This window comes from Aythya marila, assembly GCF_965140915.1.
Source record: "Aythya marila genome assembly, chromosome: 10".
Classification (NCBI taxonomy): Eukaryota; Metazoa; Chordata; class Aves; order Anseriformes; family Anatidae; genus Aythya; species Aythya marila.
Window position 1 is genome coordinate 2,485,663 of NC_139051.1, and position 15,541 is coordinate 2,501,203.

The 15,541-nt window shown below is 40.8% G+C and overlaps 1 protein-coding gene across 2 annotated transcripts in view; it reads right to left on the reverse strand.

The window, feature by feature from the left end:
- LOC309881978 (contactin-4) overlaps positions 1-15,541 on the reverse strand; it is a 296,368-nt gene that overhangs the window by 272,820 nt on the left and 8,007 nt on the right. The window lies entirely within an intron of this gene.

The following is a 15,541-nucleotide window of genomic DNA, read 5'->3' on the forward strand; positions in this document are numbered from 1 at the left end:
TAGAGCATCTGCATGCTGTCCCTGGTTTCTGCTAGAAAAAAAGATGTCTGCAGTAGCCATTTGTTGATTTTCTATTGAATTCTGTTTGAAACTGAAGGTGGTTCTCATTACTTTCTTATAATACAGTGAGTATTATAAGAAATTTATAATTTAGCTACATTTAGCTACATTGACCTTGTAATGATGTTTATTTCTTCTTGTATTAGTGCCTGTGTTGAGCATAGGTTTTATTACTAATTCTGGATCTGTGTTTTGCATTTTTGGGGTTACGTGAAGCATCAAGTAGGTTCGTTGTACCTGCCTGCGTGCGCCCAGCAGCCTTGAATTAAGTCTCAGTTTTAGTCCTGCTATAGTGACTGAAGGGATTTTGAGATGCAGCTGAGTTGGTGGGACAGTTTTGCTTAAATGTCCCTGATCTGAAAGTTACAACTCAGACAGATAATTTAACACTTCATCAGTGTCAAATCAGGCTGTGACATGACAGTAACCTGGCCTCAGTGCAAGCACTCACAACATGATGACCAACCTCAACCACTCAAAGTAACTTTCAACATCAATTTGTGAGAGTTGAGATTTTTTGCCTTCTGGCTTATGACACTTTCTGTTTCATTGTATAATTAAAGTCTTTCAAACTTCATTCTGCAAATAGCAAGAAACTTATTTCAAGTGGGAGGGGAAAGAAAGTTCACCATGCTGTGCCAACAGAAATAATTAGTTCCTCCTAGGATAGTTAAGGCATGCACTGATTAAAACTACAACTGCACGTTTGTACATTAGGAAAAAAAAAAAAAAAGTAGTCCAAGTTGCAAAGAAAAAAAAAAAGACAGTTTAGTAGTCCAAATCGCTGAATTTTTAGTATTTTCTCAATAAAGATAAAAATGGTGCCAGAAAAAATTACTTGAAGCTATTGTCTCAGTTCTCTCTAAATTAGATTTTTGTTACGAGAAAACTCGTTATTTTCAGGTGATAATTGCATAACACTTTTTTTTCCCCCTAAAATAATGTATAAATCCAAACCAAATGCCCAAATAACTTTGAAAATACTTCCTAGGATGTGAATTTTTTCCCAGACATTGCATCTCTTACATCTCATCATTGCAAGCCAAAACCTGGTGTATCGTGGTGCTATGGATGACTGGACTAAGCTCAAATGCAGAACCTGCAGAAGTTGCACTGCAGATTCTCATCCCACTGCGGTACAGTTACCAATCTAACTATACAGGTTCATCTATCTTACTAGGGTAACAGTGTAATAGTTACATTAGTATTTGCCCTGTAATGCTTAGCAGAAAGTGAAGCATTCGTGCAATCTACACTGGGGTTATCAAATTAGGCACTTTTGGATTAATCTGCTTCTGGATCATTTTTTTGCCCCTACCGATTGCTTAGTTTGCATTCAAAATAAATTCAAAACTTTGTGTTATCCAGGGAAGTAGAATTTCTGTCACTCAAATTTTGAAAAAAATATTTTTTATTGAAAGGCGTCCCTTTCTGGAGCTCCTACTACATAAGACATAAGTATACGAATATACAAAAAAGCTTCAATTTCTGGGAAAGGGTCTTCTTAAGGAAGCTTTCTCCAAAGAAGCAACTTCAGTGACACCTTTTACCATCCATCTGAATACTGAAGGGAATAAGCAGTACACCAGCAGGTGAGTTGGAATTTGTCCACCTCAAATCCCGAAGTCCAGGTCTTCTCACTGACAGGGGAAGCAAGGAGAGGGGAGCTTGCCTGACTTGTTCTCTGCAGATGGCCATAGCAAGTGAGATGCAGTGAGATCTCCTGGCGCTCATGACTGCAGGAAAGGCGAAAGGTGAGAACAAACCTGTTGTGAGCAGAGCACTAGATCACCTGGAGCTTGGTTTGTACTGATATGGAAAGGCAAGGCCCAAGAGCACTCACAAGCAAAGTGTACTTCTGGTTTCATTTCCCCAGGGGGTCAGGTCACAAGAGAGGGACAGGAGAAGACCAAGGCATGGTGGCCCAGGTAGATGAAAAATTCATTTTCTGTGGTTCGGTTAGTATCTAAAGTAGGGGCCTGAACGTGTGACAGGATAATTCCACTCAAAATCTCTATTACATTTTTCGCTTACAAAATAATAGATTAGCAGCTCTGTGATCTGTAGGTCACAGAACGAGCAAGGCCACGTAACCTGCGGGTTAAACATGCGTGATTATATATGGCTTGTTAGAAGTATGACTGAACTAATTGATGGAAAAATCGTGCTGCACCGAACTGACCTTATTATTGTTCAGATTAAGAAAAGGTCCCCGCAGAGCAGTGACAGCCGCAGCTTCAAAAGTGTTTTCGAATATAATGCAGCATTTTGCCAGCATGCAGAGATATTTCATGCTGCAGTCACCCCTAACAGCATCCTGTATCAGACGACAGAAAGGACTCGCCACCCATCACAGGGAGACCGCGTGGTAATCCTCCGAGAGACACCGTACTGGCAGCATCATTAAAATGCATGACATACACTCTGGCTGCTATCAGATCAGCGGTGCATGGGAATATGATGTCTATAATAGGGAACATACTGGCTCCAACCTTCATATTCATTTGGGATACCTTTACTACACCGGAGTCGGACTGACTGATATCATAAAGGGGAATGGGCCATATGTACAGGTCTCCAGTTGGCAAGCTTCACAAGGAAATGAAACCCAGGAAGCATGTGAGTAGCTTTTTACTGCAAGTCCAGCTGAGAATGAGGTTATGATTTTCAGTTTGCAAATTATTAGTGTATGCATATAAAGGCTCCCTTGCAAACAGAATAGAATGAAACAGAGCACATTTTACTTATTCTTCGGCTCTATTATATTTTCTCTGTAGGAGGTGAAAACTGGCAATTACTCTTGAAGATGCAGAGATAGGAGGACAGAACATAAATCAAAATAAAAAGAATACAAATATCTTCTCCAGTTATTCAATGGATATTTATTCAACCAAGGTGCTTGTGAAAGACTGTTATAGCAAACCACACAGTACATTACAAGGAGTTTCTCTGAGCTGCTTGGCGTTACTTGGCAATCAGAAGAAAAGAAAATGAGGAGAAGTGACTATATTGTATGCAGCATACGATCCAAATAAAGCCATTTGGAAAGAAAAGGTCAGTAGCAGCCAGGCTGACAAGAACAGTATTTCTACAAGACGCAGGTAGTTCAGTGTAAGAACACAGATGAATTTTAGGAACACACACAACAGTTCTATTCTTGTACTCTAACGGGATTTTTAGGGAAGAGAGGAAAACATTCACGCAGACTAAATAATTTTAAAGACCAGACTCTTGATCTAAAAAAACATTTGTGTACTTGAAGGTCAGAATTCAGATGAACTTGCTGGAATTCATATTCATCAGGAAGAAACAAAATAAGTCCTGGGAAGCCCATTAAAAAAATATAATGTGCTTTTTCCTCAGGAATTACTCTGAAATTGGGTGTCATGTATCTGACTTAATGCTCTAATGGTATGACTTGAACACTAGAGAAGGATTTACAGGAAATATCTGTTCCTTATCTGATTATAGACGGAAACCAAAGTCTTGCCGTGTGACACTCCAAGGTGGCTTGCTGTCAACCTAAACCTCCAAAATTAACTATTTATCATTGGATTAAAACAGGGCCCACTGTCGATCAGATGCATTGTTTGAGCTCAAAGACTACCAGACCCCAAAGGAACAGACAAAAGACACAAAGGCAGGCACGAAAATAGAGAGGCACAGAAAAAGGAGGCGACCTGCCCACCATTTTGGAAGAAGAAATACAACACCAGCCCCTCGGGCCAGTCCTACAGACTCTGCTGCTCTCCAAGGTATAGGCTGGTAATTGTGACAAGCCAAGCTTGGTGGCAGTTGTGACCAGAACAAAACACCTTTAAGAACAATTTCTGTATAAGAAATGATTCAGGAGATTGCCAGCTATCAAGAAATCATTCAAAAAAATCTTTTGGAAAGTCTTTCGTAATGGAAAATGCAGAAGCTCATCACGAGAGCCTCGCTTTTCGAAAAGAGCAATATGGAGTTTTTGTCGAGGTTAGAGCTTTGCAGGTGTGATTTTATCTTAAAAGCAGGTCCTTGAAAACAACTAGGAGCACGCCAAGGAGGCACATGCACACTTCAGGGAGCTTGAAAAGGTATCACGGTGTACAGCGGGAGATAAATTGTGAAAGCAGTTAGGCGTGCAGGGTGCAGGACTCGGTGCAGTGCCTAACAAACCCTGCAGCAGAGCAAACACTGCGCAGGGCTGTGCTGCCTCTGGCCAGCCCTCAGCCTCTGCTTCTCTCCCCAGGCCATGTGGCATTGCTGAGAGTAGTCCGAAGGATTTATTACGCACTTGCTACACTCAACTGGATTACATTCAGTTGAGTGAAAACAGTACCACCACCAACGCATATGCCCACAATTTATAAAATCTACTGGTAGTAGTCGAAAGGGGTTATGTTAAATGACCAAGGGAAATCCAGGGAAATTCATAAAAGAGTGTCACTTTTCTGTTAAAAACTTCAGCAGTGCACTAAGGGTGGAGTAGAAAAGGAGGAAGGTTAACTCTTTTTTCAGAGTTAGTCTGCCACAGAGCCAGCTGCAAAAGCAAAGCCGGGCAGGGATATCTCTCACGGGAGCTGATAATTATTAGAGGGCAATACTAAAAGTCAGTGTTGGGAACCAGGCACTCCATCTGTGGCAGGACCAAAAAAAAAACCTAAAAACCTTGTAAATGTTTGGAAAAAGCTGGGTTTAATTGGAAAAAAAAAAAAAAAAAAAAAAGTGGCTTCTGAGGAGAGCTTTGTCTTCTTGAACCGCACAGCCAGCAGCTCTGCCAGGCCACCGGGCACAGGCAAAATTCTCGTGAGGTGCCAGCACAGGCACAGGTAACACAGAGACAGGAGGCAGGGAAGAAAATAAGAGAGATATTCAAAGATGCATAACTTCCTTGATGGGGTATTTCCCAAGCAAATGTGTCATAGACTGAAGACTAAAATTGCTTTTTTAGCAACTGCAAAACTGAGATTATTTATGCATGAATGCAGCACTACAGTGCCATGGAAGTTAACACTGAATTAATTCCCCTGCCTACTGACTTAAAGGACCAGGTCACAGCCTTGTCAGATGCTTTCACATGTCTGAGTGGTCCTCAGCAGACCAGCTCCACTGCTCCCTAAGGTTTGTGGCCATGCAGACAGCTCACAGGCAGGGGCTGACAAATCTCTGCCATCATTTTTTCTTGCATCCAGAGACATCTGAAGGATCTAAAGGATGCCCATAAATCCATGGACAAAGCACCTGCAACCTCCATTGCCATTTGCAGGGCTGCTAGAATCACCCGATCCTTCCTTAACAGCATTAAAGAACCCATGGGATTGGGAATTCAATGCTCATCTCTACTTTCACCAGTGCTAGATACCAGAGTGCCTTGTTATATACCCAACAACCACCAAATACTGGGTAATGCAACATATGCATGGTATTTGCACAGTGTGGGGAGTAAAGATCCCAATCCATCAGCATTTAGGTGTTTATCTGTCACTCTGAAAGTTGCCCCCTCAAAGTTTTTTATTTTTAAATATACTTAATTCCCAGGAGGTTTTCACATTTATTTAAAGATGCTCCATCTTGAGCACAGAAGTCATGTGTCTTTGCCCAAAACAGTATGCACATGAAGGAAATTCAGACTGACACGATTTCAAGACTGCAAAGACAAACTGATTTAGCAACACTGACAGGCATTTATAAGAAAAATAAAATGTGAATCTAATTTCAGTCTACCATACTGAAATAATTTGCAACATGTTTTGATGTCAGAACATGAATATTTCATATATGAACAGCATCTTGTTCAGCTGCGGGATGCTTCCAGACACCAGCGAGAGGAGGTCCTGGGAGACAGAAGAAGCCTAATTGCTATTTTTCAGTGAGCAACCCAACAGTACAGTAACTTGCAGATCCTTATTGACTTCTTAACTGCTTTGCCAACTGTCAATATGTAAAAGTTTAGAAGTAAAAATCATGACTGGACCTTTCCTTCTAATTAATGGCTATATTGATCAGCCAGGATTTCCTCCTGCCTTAGAAAACACTGGATTTCAGAAAGGTCCCTGCCAAATAGATATTTATACTTATGGCTTGCTTGTAAAAAGCAAAGCCTGAAATCTCCAGCATGCTAACAGCATTGCTTTTAAAAAGTGCACTGATAATGAACATCCCAATGAACTAGGGCAGAGCTGGGCATTTAAGGTCTCAAGAGCTTTTTGTTTTGTTTTGATTTACATTGAGTTTCAAGGTTCAGCAGTTTAATAGCCAGCATGGCCACAGTTTCATTTCCTTCATTTCGAATTTAGAAAAAAAAAAATCTCAAGGTTACATCTCAAACAAGAAATCAATCCCAAATTCAACCTGGCAGTTAACCAATGTATGCAGAAAATAGAGTCCAGTTACTGCTGAAGTTGTGCTGAATTTTGCTACAAAACATTTGCACAGCCCTTTAAGTTGCCCAGTATCTCCTGGACTAAAAATATAAGCAACCGAAAAAATGCACATAATTTAAATGACACTGAATATTCAATAATGCTAATGACCTAAATATTAGAAGCTGTTTGATGTGTATTTCTGAGAAAATTGGATTTATCCTTGACCTTTGCTTACTCATTATTTTGTCTACACATAATTAACACATTCATAATATCACATAAATGCCACTTATTGATACTGTCCCAAAGGCAACTAGTTATCTGGGAAGAACGTGGACACATTAGCATTTACTGACTCATTTAGCTTCTTTTCTGCATTAAGCTGAAGAAATCTATTTGTTAAATCGCATGGAAATGTATATTAAAAGGCAATATTTCATCAGGTAATGCTTTAGGATCTCTCAGACACCAGCTACAGTAATTTCCAGGGACAGCTCCAAATGAGGGCGTCCGCGACCCCTGCATTGTGCTGGATCCAGAGCCGCTCAAGCAAGCAGCCAAACAGGCTCAGATGATGGCACTGCCATGCAATTGTACTTACAGGCTGTAACTGATAGAATTTACTTTCTTAATTTTCATAAACTCACCCTGACAAATAATAAAGATGCAAGCAGAGAAAGTTGCTGTGTGTACTGGATAAAATCTGCAAATTTCTCTTCAGTGACTTGAGCCCACCAAAAAGAGCAACAAATATATTGCTCAGCAAAGCCTGGGGTCAGCCAGAAGTTCAGGTATTCATTCATGTTACGTAACATCTCTTACCTACAGATTTCACTGTTCTGTGAGTTGTTGAGTATCTGTAGTAAGAGCCTGGCAAAGGAGCTATGCAAAATGAGTAATAATCTTGAATCCTCTTTTATAAACCTGAACACCTTCTCCATTATTCATCAACACAACCAGATATTCAGGGCCACAAAAGACTACTTTCAGCGTTTTGTTCACTGTACTTAGATATTTTTTTTTTTAATTTTTTTATTTTTTTCCCTGAGAATTATTCTGAAAGATTTCTGTAACCAATATCTGGTAAAACACATGTCAACACTTTGGCAGGGCTGGCAAATTTTGAGCAAGCTTGAGATAAATTTAAAACGGAATCTGGACTAATTAATGATTTGAGATGGAACAAAAACATGATTTCAGCATCTGACTAAAATGGAACAAGGCAAAACGCGAGAAGCTGGCACAATTGCTGCCAGGATCGGGGCTGTGTTAGCAGAGCTGAGGGCTCCCCAGCTGCAGCCGTGCACAAGTGTGCCCGTGTCACACCCCAGGAATACGCGCAGCGCTGGCTGCAGCTGGAGCAGCAGCACCCAAAGAGAGATGGAGAAGGGGGTGCTGGAAATCTGCACCCCGGGTACATGATAAGGCTACAGGTGGGGCTCAGAATAATGCATTGAAAGTTTGCTGCTTCCAAGCTGGACTCTTTCTGTTCAAGAAAATAAATTGCCAAAAAGTGGTTGGTAAACAGGCAAGGAATACACCACATGAGGCACCAACTTGGAAAAAAAAAAAAAAAAAAAAAAGAATAAAGCAAGTAACTGCAACTAGGTTTTTGTTTTGTACTTTTGTGATAGAAGAAGGAACAGAAATGAAATATAACCTAAGCAAAAAAGCAGGTGATTTAAGGAATCAATGCACAAAGTTACCAAGTAAGCAAAGCTGTGTGCCAGAAGAGACCCTTCTGACAGATCCCACTGGAGGATATTCTGAGCATTTCAGCATTAAAAAATAAAAAAATCATAAGCAGCCTTGGGCAAATCACAGATTTTTTCTCTGCTAATGTTGATTTAAAATATGTAAATGTATTCACAAGCTAGAAGGTGTGGATAATGACTGTTAAACATGCAGAACAGTGACCATTAAAAACAATAGCATCAAATACACAAAAGAAAGCAGTTTTCAAATTTGATTTTTTCTACTTTCACCATGGAAACCTTTCTCTCAGCACTAGTATCAAGTTCAGCTGAAGAAACACAATAGGCAAAGTTTTACCCTCCTTTTTAGCTTTGTAGCAGAGGACAGAATTGAAATAGGTGTGTTTGTAATAAACCATGCCTTGTTTTCCATACAAGTAAACCCTCAAACCCCTCACAAATCAGGAATTGCCCATTACAAGTTCTCCATTCTGTTTCAGGGGAAAGTATTGAAAAGGGATAACCTGAAGATGAGCTGAAATAAAGCCAAAATGGATCAACTTCATTGTGTGCCCAGCCTCCCTGCACAACATGCCTCTGCTCTGGCAGGAGCTGCACACAAAATACATCTGAACGTGTCCAGGGGCTCTGACAAGCTACTGACAGGTGATGGATGGATCAAACCCAACATCTGGAATACCAAATGCTAAGGTTCAGAAGCAAAGGGAATGAGTGACAGAGGCAGAGGAGATGAAGGGATGGAGGAACCTTGGCAGCAGAAGGCTGAGTCGCCTTTTCCTTCGTGAAGAGGATAATGAACGGGTTGGTGGCGGCAGGATGCCCTTTCAGCAGTAAATATTGGTCTTTAAAAAAACCTTTGCAGTGCTTTTATATTTGCCAGGAGTGTCGCTGACACAAGGAAGGTATTTCAGACTTCATGAAACTTAACTGTGACCAATGATAACGGGTGTCTGAGTCAAGGTGTTATCACATCTGAAATGCTCACCCAGACCAGGAGCCCAGCCCGCTCATATTACCAACACTCTGCCACTTTATTCACTTCCTAAAGCTGTGAAGGTCACCTCAAAGGCAATTTTATGAGTTCTAAACATGTTCACATTCAGAAAAGTACAAAAAAAAAAGTGTTTTAACACATAATATGACTCAAAGAGTAAAAGGATTAAAAGAAGAGAGGGAAAAAGAACACATTTTGGATCAAAGCCTATGTTCTGCTATGAGACACTCCATCCATGCAGTTTTTAGAATTTTTAATAATTTGGTAGGTTTTATCATTAGCAAATATAAATGGTGTTATAAATTAACTCTCAGAGGTGTCCTACTTCGCTGATATTTTCCACTGGAGAAAGAAATTGCTCAGAGGGAAGTTTCCAAGAAGTAACACTTCTATAGACTAGTACACACATCTTTTTATTACTGCAACTTCCTCTCCCCGAAGCCCAGCGTAACTGCTCTTTCTGCCATGCTTCTATTTTCAGCTAATATATTTAGCCATTTGCAGAGAGTGGAATATGAGAAGCCATCCAAAATGGACACACATTTCCTGTTTGTTTTTCAACAAACTAATTCCACTTTCTTCCACATCCTGCCCGTACAAATGACATCCTTCCTACAAACTAGCCTACAAGACCACAGCAGCATTTAGCAGTCAAAACATAGATGCTCATTATCTGCTTCTCTTTCTGCTATCTACATTTATTGGCCTCCATTCTCCTTTTCTTTTCAGCCTACACAGTATTCGGGTCAGTAACTTTGAATTCTTTTACTTTTGCAGTCTCTCTCACACACTGTCAGGTGTGATGGGAAATACATCTATTCTAGTTGTGTTATTAATTTATAAACATTTACAAAAATTATACAGGAATATACTTTGCAAAACCACAATATCCTTGGGATAGATGGCCAACTGGGTTCATAAATACTTATCCCAACTTTTTCCCTCCTATTTTCAGATTTAATATTTAATTTAAAGTTTTTTTTTTCTTTTTTTTTTTCTTTTTTTCCCTAGAAAAGAACTCTAGGAAAACAAAAAAAAAAAGAAAAAAAAAAAGAAAAAAAAAGAAAAAAAAAAGAAAAAAAAAAGAAAAAAAAAGATGCTTGGTTAGCACAGGTTAGCACAAGGGAAAGAAGAAGAAGGATGAAGCTGAAGAAGTTATTTTTCCTGCTCCCAAGTAAATCCTGTGGGAAATCAGTGCAATTCAGGGGGCTTTTTTTTCTTCCCAACCAAACATCTAAGTCAGCTCATGTTCATCTGAAACTCAGTTTACTTTAGAAAGGCTAAAGAAATGAAGCAGTCCATCAATTATTTAAAGTGTTTGGCCCTGATCCTGTCAGGGCTTAGGTACACGCTTAATTTCACTGCAGTCTCAAAGCCAGAGCCTTCCAGCCAGAGGCTCAGCCCGTGAAGTGTCTGGAAAAGAACATGCACAAATCGGTGGTTTTGTCCAAAAGCACACAGTCGTCCTGGCCATGTGGGAAGGGTGGTGGGAGCCAGTGAGGCTGAATTCACACCGGGCTTCTCGGGGCATGGTTCCAGCCACCCTGGCGGTGCCCCTGAGCTCAGCCACATCCACTGGTGACCACGGGGACCACAGCCAGACTCGGGGTGTGGAGGTGGGCTAACGAGTGCCTGGGGATGGGTGCCCATGGGCTGCACCCCAGGGTGGCTGAGCCATGGCACCGGCACAGAGCCACAAGTAGCCCCCAGGCCTTTTCAGCAGGGATGCAGAATACTGGTCTAAGAGTTCAGGAAAAGGAGTTATAATACATATAAAAACATAATACATATATAAAAATAGAAATGTGGATGATACATACCGTCTTAGAAGTGAATCGCAAAGGAGAAAGGCATTCATCTGTTCTACAGAACTTAACTAGCTACTAAAATTAGATATTGTCGGTATAGTTATAAAGGATTCTCTGCAGTTGGATTCAAATATTATACAATATTTTACATTTTATACAATGGTAATGGACAGCACTACATTAGTATAGGTATTATCAGGTTCTCCTATATGAATGCTTATGCCTACTCAAAATGTTTTAGCTAGTTAAATCATACTTGGTTATACATGTATTTTCAAAAACACATTATCAATTCTAGGTATTTTTTGTTTTAAAGCAAGTATTCAGAGAGACCTTTTACCTGACTATTTCAATGTCCAGAAATCAGCAAGGCTAGGGAAGGACTGATCCAAAGCAAAAATACAGGTGCAAAAAACCCCTAAGTCTGTTTTAAGCATGAGACCGAGTTATGATGCATCCCGTGGGGGATAAGAACACAGTGTGAAAAATTCTCCTCTGCCATAAATGTATTGTTTTGAATAGCCCTGTAGCCCAAAATTCAAAGAGTTTGGATAGACCTTTTCAGAAACTGCACTGCCTAAATATCTCTGTGTCTCTGACCGTCTCCATATGTGTGCCTCTGTTCTTCACCTCTGATAAACCAGCATGCTGGTAGCCCACGAGACTGCCACATGGATAATTAAAGACCTGAAATTTTAGGCGTATTCAGAGTCTGGTAATAAGGGTCAAGTAAGTTCCTCATTTCGATACAAACTACTCCCACTTCACCCTTCAGGACTTCACAGGGTGTTTTTACAGGATCACAACGTAGTTCAGTTGGAAAGAATCTGCAAAGATCAAGTCCAACTGCCTGTCTACTTCAAGGATAACCAAAAATTAAAGCATTTTATTAAGGGCATTATCCAAATGTCTCTTGAACACTGACACAGGCATGAGGCATCAACCACATTGCTAGGAAGCCTGTCCCATTCTTTGACTACGCAAAATGTTTCCTAGTATGTAGACTTGGCCTGCCATTCCCACACAGCCCATTATTGGGTTTGTCCATAGCAGACACCCATGACAACATCTTCTTTACACCCCTTTAATCCTCACCCAGAGGCTCCCTACCACATTGTCCCTAACTTTTTACTTGCTTCTTTCTTTATTATTATTTTTTTTTAACAGACTCCTGCAGCTTTAACTGCTTTGCAAGCTCTGTGCCTCTGCAATGTATGGGGCTGCCATCTCGGGTCTGCCTGAGAGAGAAGCTAAAGGATCCAGAACCAGAAGTGCCATTTTAAAATGTGACCCTGAAGTTTATTTTTGACAGATGGATTTTCTAGGTACAGAACTGTGTTATCTCTGTAATATCTGAACTCAATTTAAGTTTGATCTATAAGATTATTTTCATTTCAACCCCTTTGGACACTTGCAACAACAATATTTCCCTTCTCCCTACACGAATCTAATTTGGTCTTGCACTGCAACTCTGCTTAGAAAGCTGTTTAGTGGCAATGTTTCAGAAATATGAATCAAATTTTCTTGAGTGAAATAAAATTAGCTACCCAGGAAAGGATAATCCACTTTTCTAGGGGCAGTGATTCCATATTTTAGGTAATGGTTCTAAAATACAATAATAATCATAATAATAAAATGGTTCTGAGATACAGTGGGTGCTGATAGCAAGCAGGCTATCAGAGGTAGCCTTGCTGTCTCTGAATATGCCAAAAATGACTGCAAACATTAGCTGGCTCACAAAGCTGTGCACTTCCACCACAAATCTCAGAACTTCCTGACATCAGAAAGCGAAGGAAAAAGACAGCAGCTTAATAGTTGAGGGTTTGGTCCCAGGGCTGGCTTTAATTTGCAGAATGCTCCAGTGCCACATTAAATGCTTTTAAAATGTGATTTGAAGGATTTTCCTCTTGGAGTTTTTTCATGTTGCAAAAAATATTTCAGTGAAAATGTTTGTAACACATCTTGTTGGGCACAGGCTGACTGGTGGAAGGCCCAGCTGGGGCGCACTGGGGTTTGGTGCTCAGTGTCTTTGCAAGGATAGGCAAGGGGCTTGCTGTCCCTGACCCCGTGAACCACATGTCCTCTCCAAGACTATTCATATGCTGACATGTAAGAAACTGAGGCACCGTGTGGAAACATGTGCTCACTGCCTTCTTCAGGCAGAAGGGGCAACCTCTTCCCTTTGGCAGCAAGAAGGAAGTTCCTAGAGGATGGCAGAAGATCTGAGTGGGCTGGTCCAGCTAACTGCCCTCAGTCCCTCCTCTTCTGAAGCAAGGAGTCTTCCCTGAATTCTGCTGACAGAGGAGAACCATAACTGAGTCTTCTAAGAGATGTTATCTACCACTAACTGCATGAGTGACATGGCATGAGACACTATGTGCATGGAGCCACCACAGCAGTATATGACACAAGAACTAAAGTAAAGGATAGAAGAAAAATCAAAATGAAGATTTTTTTTCCTCGCCTTGTGAAGTTTTCCTGCTATGCTCTATGCTTTGCCCTTTTTTTCCACTTTCTCTCTAATTCCCATAGTTTTCCTCTCCCAAAGCAAAGAGGCAACAGAGCCTGCAGACATCTGGTTTCTCTAAGTACCTTCTGATCATCTCATGAGCACAGGCTGCTCAGGAGGAAACTCAGAGGCACGGCTGGTCAGGCAAGTGTTTACAGAGAAACAAATCTGAAGTAATTAAATAAACAGCAATACAAAGATTGCCCTGCTCTCCATTTATGCTAGCTGCTGCAGATTGGGTTCCTTTGTGTAATGTTTGCCCAGGAGCTGTGATGTATCACTTAATCTACTGTAAGGACTCTGTTCATACACCCTGAGATTGGCCAAAGGCTGCCAGCTCTCAATTACACAGGACTGAACAAACTGAGAGAGGGTATTCCTGAGCTATTAGAGACGGGCTTTGCCTATACAGGTTCTAACTTCAGTGGTCCAGGAGACTGAAGCAGAAAAGCAGAAGAGACACTGCAGTCATGCAGTATGGTTGGACTTTATACTTACACTCTCGAAAAATACTGATGACCTTGAAACCTGGTCTTCAAAGGAAAGAAACAGAATTGAAACCAACACCTCCCCCCAAAACAAAACAAAACAAAACAAAACAACAACAACAACAAAAACACGTTTGCTGGAATTGGGTTCATCTCCTCTTAAAGGTGTCAGAGTTAGAAAAAAGAGATAAGCTCAAAAATCAGGGCCAGGGAGACATGGAGCTGCAGACCCCTATGGGCAGGTAAGTTCCAATACTCTAAAATGTGATGGCTGCTGACAGTCAGGAGAAAGATTTATGTTTTAAAACAGCCTGCATAAATTCAGACATGGACAAACCTCACTTGCAGTAGCCCAGACTCAGGGAACCCTTCATCTGAAGGTGATCAAATATCTGCTCGAATTGCACACCCCTTCCCAATGGCAAAATGCTCAGTGATGCAATGTAATAATATTGTAAGTATTACTGGCATGCAGGTCTTGTGGCTTCAAGTTCTCTTTTGCCTGTGGATGACACTGAAAAAAACATTTCTGTTAAAACAAATGCATCATGCTCCCAGAACAGCTTACAAGTTTGTTTTTTTTTTTTTTTTTCCTCTCCTTTAAAATCCTTCCTAGAGAAGTACTTCAAACCCAAGAAGTGCCAGTCCCAGCCAGTTGGCAGGAGGGCAACACTTCCAGTATCTGTCCCAGGGATAACGGACACACAAACTCCTAATGCACACACTTGTTGAAGAAAACCTTCAGCCGGTGAGACCACACCATTTCCAGCTTCCATTCAGCTGAGCAAGCAAAGCCAGGAACCCATTAATTTGCTGCATGAGTTATGGTTCCCTGCAGCACCTTTTGTTCACTGTCAAGGTTCTGCAACAATGACGAATGCAGCTACACTCAGCCCCAAACTCCAGGATTTGATATACTAAATCATTCCAGATATTAAATGTCTCGGTGATAAGCCTGGCAAATGAATTCCTCTGGAGCCGACACTTTGTGCTGTACACGAGGCAGGAGAGACTCCCGGTACAGTCCCATGTTGTCTCCTAGAAAATTATGTGGCTTGGTAGCACTGCTGCTCCCAGGAAAGAAAGCAGAATCCCAGGAAAATTCACATCATTTCCAGTAGCCACTCAAAGAAGCTGCAAATCTGCATAAATAACTGAGGAAGCAGAAGGCAGTGTGGGGAATTAGGAGCTCACCACTTATTCCTATTTTAATAGCACGAGCTGCACATGCATATAAAATTTCCACTTTCCCTAGTAAATAAACAGAGAAGACTGCAGCAAAATAAACAAACAGAACCCAGCCAGAATGCCTAAGCAGCAAGACATGGGCAGGTTTTTAGCCATATTCTCATCAAGCTAACTATTAATCTTCCTTGTTTAAAAAAGATCTCCCTTCAGCCACAGCTCACCAAAGTCAAGAGAACTAAATAAATTTAATCTTAACTAATCGGTAAAGAACATATAACTTTTCAAAGGAATCCTAAACCAAAACAGATTAAGGCATACAGAGGGTGGAACAAGTGATGCTTCATTTTTAATTTCTCAAAATCACCAACAGATATATCACCGTGGTTAACACTGGGAAGATTTTGCAAGCTTCATAAACAATCGTGGCATTAG